Below are 5956 nucleotides of genomic sequence, written 5' to 3'. Positions count from 1 at the left end.
CGTGTAATGTGTTCTTTTTGACAATATGGATATTGACATAGTCCTCTATGTATTTATATATATGTTTACTTAGTAGAAAAATATGAGAAGCCCCAAAACTTCATTTTTCATTCTCAAGCATGAACCTGTTGAATAAAACTTACCTAAATCCAGTTCTAATTTATGGAAAACTCCAAGTGCCTTCAGAATTTTTTCTAGTATTTATGTATACATCTTTAAATATGATCTGCAATATAATGGTTTCATACTTTCTACTTATGTATAGTATAGGAGTTGGATGATCTGTTTTTAACATGGACTTAATCTTTGTAACAGTGAAAGTAAATACTTTCCAGAAGTCTATATTTGAGAAATTTTTAGGTTAAAGGCTGTATAAAATCTTAAAATAGCCAAAGAAACTAGATGTCATCCTAATTTGAAGAGCCACATCATATTGTTTTTACCATGATATAGTTAAAGCACAACTCACTTATAATCATTAATGTATTTAAATATTGGTATTGAATGTTGTTCAAAATTTTCTTCTGAGATTTGGTCTTTGAATTTTCATTTGGCTTATAATTGGATTTAGAACTAATTATGTAATAAAAGTGTTAAAATAGTCATGGGTTTTTAGAAGAAAAGGGAAGGGAGCTATTAATTGGCAGCAGTTCAAATGTTGTGTTTACATGAAATGAAAGATTTATCTGATTCTATTGAATTTAGATTTGTAATCTAAATTCCATGTTTTCTAGTGTTTTTGAAAGTTAACTGTTTATAGAGTTTTTGTTTTTGACATTTGACCAAAACTGAGTTTTAACTGCTTTTATATGTATGTTCTCTATTTTAAAATGTGATTGGATGTTTAATGAACTACAATATGGAATTTTGGATTTGAATAATAGGGCTTCCAGACAACTGAATTTATAGATTAATTATATGGAGATCCGGAGAATTAAATTCTCTGCCTAGAGATATCTATCTCTAGTAGCAAATCAGGTCTAGAATTCCAGTTCTGACTTTTTAAAGTTTACTACTTTTTCTGTAACTCACTGCACAAATGTATGTTGTGTTTTTGTTTTGTGGCTGGGGATGGACCCCAGGCCTCAACGCATTGCTAGGCAAGTGCTCCACCACTGAGCCGCACCCCCAACCTCAGGTGTGCTTTTCTCTATGTAGAGGTGGCATTGTTATAGCTAACTCACCATTTATTGTAGTTTAAAAAAATGTTCATAGACAGCTACTAACTTCTAAAAAATAAAATGCTGCTTGCCCCTCGGGCCACCATTCCAACTTTCTGGTTTTAGGGTTTCTATCCCAAAGGTAGAAATACAAAAGGCATTTATGTCTATGGCACCTATATGTGACATAACAAAATTTATAATATGTTGTGTGTGAAGTCACCAGTGGGACCAGAATTACTTTTTAGAGAGGTTGACTTTGGAAAGCTGAGGCCCCATGACAGGAGACAGGGTGCCTGAAGTTACTTGTGGTGTGGCAGGTTAAGAAGGATGTGAATTCTGCTGTTCGAATACTTGAGAGATTGAATCAATGACTGAATACTGAAGCGCAGTGCTCACTAATGTGCATCCACAAACTATCTCAGTCATATTTAGTTTGTATTCTGAAAGAATTCTGAAATTCATTTACAAATTAGGTAAAACTAACCAATTGTTACTTGCATATTTTCTTTGCTAAAATATATGGTGATAGAATGGTAGGCCCAAAATGAGGAGATGAGCATCAGAAATTACAAATTATTTAATTTGAATATAAGCAAAAATATTTGTTACCAATTCTTATATTTTTGACCCCTTCACTGAGATTTATTTGCAAGCCATACGATTAATTTAAAGTGTATATTCAGTGGTTTGTAAGATAGTGAGATTGCAGTCATCACTCATTTTAGAACATATTTCGTCACCTCTAAAAGCAGCCCTTGACTTTTTAACTCAGTCCCCTATCTCCACATCCCTTATAACTCCCAACACTAAGCACTAATTTACTCTCTATAGATCTCCCTATTGTGAACTTGCACATGAATGAAATGAAATAATAAATTGTCTTTTGGGACTGGCATCTTTTACTTGGTATAATGTTTTTAAGGTGCACCCAGCTTGGAGCTTGTATTATGCTGCTTCATTCCTTTTTTTGAGTGACAACTCTTCTATTGTGTGGATATGCCATATATGTTTGTCCTTTTGTCAGTTGGTATCTGGTTATTTTTACCTTTTGGCTGTTGTGAATAATGCTCCTATAAATGTTTGGGTTATTATTGAATTGAAAGAGTTCTTAATATGAGGTAGGTAGAAGTCTCTTATTAAACAAGTGATTTATAAATGTTTTTTCCCCATCTGTGGATTAGCTGTTCATTTTTGTGATGCTGTCCTTTGAAGTACAAAGTTTTTAATTTTGATGAATTCCAGTATGTTTGTGATTCATAGTTTTGGTGTCCTAAGAATCTATTCCCCAATACAAGGCTGTGAAGATTTACCTGTTTTCTTTTTAGACCTTTGTAGTATTAACTCTCATACTTAGGTCTTCACACAATTAGGCAAACAAGTTTTCAGTTAATTTTGAATATGGTTTGAGATAAGGATCCACCTTCATTCTTTTGCATAAGCATACCCAATTCTAACAGCACTATTTTTTGAGACTCTTTTCTCTCTCCCTGTTCAGTCGTCACCCTCATTAAAAATTATTTGAGCCGGACGTGGTGGCATATGCCTGTAATCCCAGTGACTTGGGAAGCTGAGGCAGGAGGATTGCAAGTTCAAAGCCAGCCTCAATAACAGTGAGGCACTAAGTAACTCAGTGAGACCCTGTCTCTAAATAAAATGCAAATTAGGGCTGAGGATGTGACTCAGTGGTTGAGTACCCCTGAGTTCAATCACCTGTACAAAAAAAAAAAATTATTTGACCATTGACATACAGGTTTATTTCTAGACTTTCAATTCTATACCTAGTACCACACGTTTTGATTACTGTTGCTTTTGTAGGTTCTGAAATTGCAAAGTATGGTTCCCCCAACTTTGTTCTTTTTCAAGATTGTTTTGGCTATTCTGGGTCCCTTGCAGTTTCATATTAATTTTAGAAACAATGTCAATTACTAGAAAAAGGCAGAAAGGACTGCCTTCGATTTGTGGATTATGTTGGGGAATAATTCCATCATAACCAAGTTAGGCCTTTTGATCTTTTGATTCGTGGACATGGAGTGATTTTACATTTATTCAGATTTTTCTTCAACAATGAGAATATTATTCCTATTTTTTTTCCCCTTTTGATGGTATTATAAATGGAACTTTTATTTATTTTTTCTTTTTTGTAGTTTTGTGGCCAGAGCCTTGTGCATGCTAAGCAAGTGCTCTGTCACTAAGCTACATCTCCAATCCTGGCATTGTTTTAATTTCAGATTGTTCACTAAAAGTATATAAAAACACAGTTGATTTTTGTATATTGATTATATATCCTGCAACCTAATGAACTTATTTATTCTAAAAATTTTTTAATGGATTCTTTAGCATTGTCTTTACACACTGTCATATCATCTACAAAAGAGATAGTTTTACTTTCCAAGGCAGATGTCTTTTATTTATTTTATTTATTTGTTTGCCTGATTGTTCTCCTAGCACAATGATAGATGGAAGCAGAAGAGCAGACATCTTTTTCCTCGTCTTGGGGAAATCATCTTTTATTTCACTGTTATGTTAACTGTACTTTTAAAAAATATATTTATTTTTTAGTTAGGTGGACACAGTGTCTTTATTTTACCTAATGTGGTGCTGAGGAACAAACCCAGTGCCTCACGCATGCTTGGCTAGCCTCTCTATCTCTGAGCGACAACCCCAGCCCCTGTGTTGTTTATTGATGGCTTTTATCAGGTTGAGAAAGTTCCCTTTAACACCCCCTTTTTTTTTTCAACTTTTTTTAAAGTTGTAGATATACACATAACTATTTTTATGTGGTGCTAAGAATCAAACCCAGTACCTCACATTTGCTAGACAAGTGCTCTACCACTGAGCTACAATCACAGCCCTTAACACCTCTTTTTTTTTTTTTTGTAATGAAAACATTTTTATGTGGTGCTGAGGATCGAACCCAGTGCCTCACATATGCCAGGCAAGTGTTCTACCACTGAGCCCCAGCCCCAGCTCCTTGATTCTTAAATGTAAAACCAACTTCTGGGATAAACCATACCATCATGAAATATGATATCTAACACCTGTATTTTGCTGTGTTTGGTTTGCTAGTATTTTGTTGAGAATTTCTGTGTATACATGAGATTTTGGTTTGTAGTTTACTTGTGTTGTCTTTGTCTAAATAAATTACAGCTTCAGAAAATGGGTTTGGAAGTATTGTTTACCTCTTCCCTTTTGAAAGAGTTTAAAAATAGTATTGATTCTTAACTTTGGTAGAACTTAGAAACCCTCTGGGTCTGGGTTTTACTTTGCAGGTAGTTTTTTTTTATTATTATTAATCTATTCACTTGTTATAGTCTATCTAGATTATGGTATTTAGGAATTTGTCCGTTTTATCTAAGTTATCTAATTTTGGTGTACAATTGTTCATAATCCTTTTTATTTCTATAGTGTTAATGGTAATGTCCCCTCTTTAGTTCTGACTCTAGCAATTGGAGTCTTCTTTTTAGGGTTTTTTTTTTTTTTTTAAATTAGTACTGTGGATTGAACCCAGTGGTACTTCAACACTGAACTACATCCCCAGTCTTTTTTTTTTTTTTGGTTAATTTTTGAGACAGTTTTGCGAAGTTGCTCAGGGTCTCGCTAAATTGCCCAGATGGCCTAGAATTTGCAAACACCTGGCTCAGCTTCCTGAGTCTCCAGGATTATGGGTGGTGGGTGTGTACCATGGCATCAGCCTGAGTCCTCTTCTCTCCCAGCCCCTTGTTCAGTCTAGCTAAGGACATAATAACAATCATGTTAATCTTTTGAAGAACCAGCTTTGAGTTTCCATTAATGTTTGTTTTTCTATTCCCTATTTAATTAATTTCCATTCTGACTTATTCCTTTTTTTAGTGTAAGGTTAGGTTATTGGTTTGATATCTTCTTTCTTTAGATATTTACACATGTAAATTTTCCTCTAAGCATGATTTAGATGTGTTCCATAAGTTTTGTTATAGTGTTCTTCATTTCCATTCATCTTAAGTTATTTTCTGACTTCCCTTTTGATTTCTACAATCTGTCAGCTATTTAGGAGTGTGTCGTTTACATGTATGTGTAAGTTTACCCAGTTTTCCCCCTGCTATTGATTTATACTTTTCATTCTACTGTGGTTGGAAAACTTACTCTGTTGCCATTACTTCAGTGCCTTGCTTTAGCTAAGGAAAGTTGGCCCAAGATTGATAACCCCACAACATAAATTAAAAATTGTCTGTTAAAATGAAAAAGTGTAAATACAATTTAGTCATCCCTGAAAATGACCATGCAAATTTTTGACAGCACAACAGTTGAAGAATGACTATTAACCAAATCTCGCAAGGGAATCATTTTAATGCTATTAAAAATAATAGCATAAGAAAGTCTGAGTAAGCTTTGTGCGGTGGTGTACACCTGTAACCCAAGCATCTCAAAGGGCTGAGGCAGAAGGATCTGAAGTTCAAGGCCAGTCTTAGTGATTCAGTGGGACCCTGTTCAAAATTAAAAATAGAAAAGCCTATCTCAATGGTAAAAGCATCCCTAAGTTCAATCTCCAGTACCAAAAAAGAAAACAAAAAAGTGATGTTAGAAGAAAAATCACTGATAATGAAATCCGTAATGAGAAGAGACCCCAAGGACACAGGACTTCCAGTTCACAGAACAGTTCAGGGGAAAAAACTTAAAAAAGAACAGAAACCCATTTAAGCCTTCCACAAAAATGATTCCCCAGAGTTCAACCTAAAGGTATAAGAGTATTTTAAGTAAACTTTTTTTTTTTATTTTTGGTACCAGGGATTGAATCCAGGGGTACTTAACCACTGAGT

The sequence above is a fragment of the Marmota monax genome, unplaced genomic scaffold (genome assembly GCF_021218885.2).
Source record: "Marmota monax isolate L192 unplaced genomic scaffold, Marmota_monax_Labrador192_F-V1.1 WCK01_AAM20220418_F8-fsc00180, whole genome shotgun sequence".
Classification (NCBI taxonomy): domain Eukaryota; kingdom Metazoa; phylum Chordata; class Mammalia; order Rodentia; family Sciuridae; genus Marmota; species Marmota monax.
The sequence above is the reverse complement of the archived record's forward strand: the minus strand, read 5'-3'. Positions refer to the sequence as shown.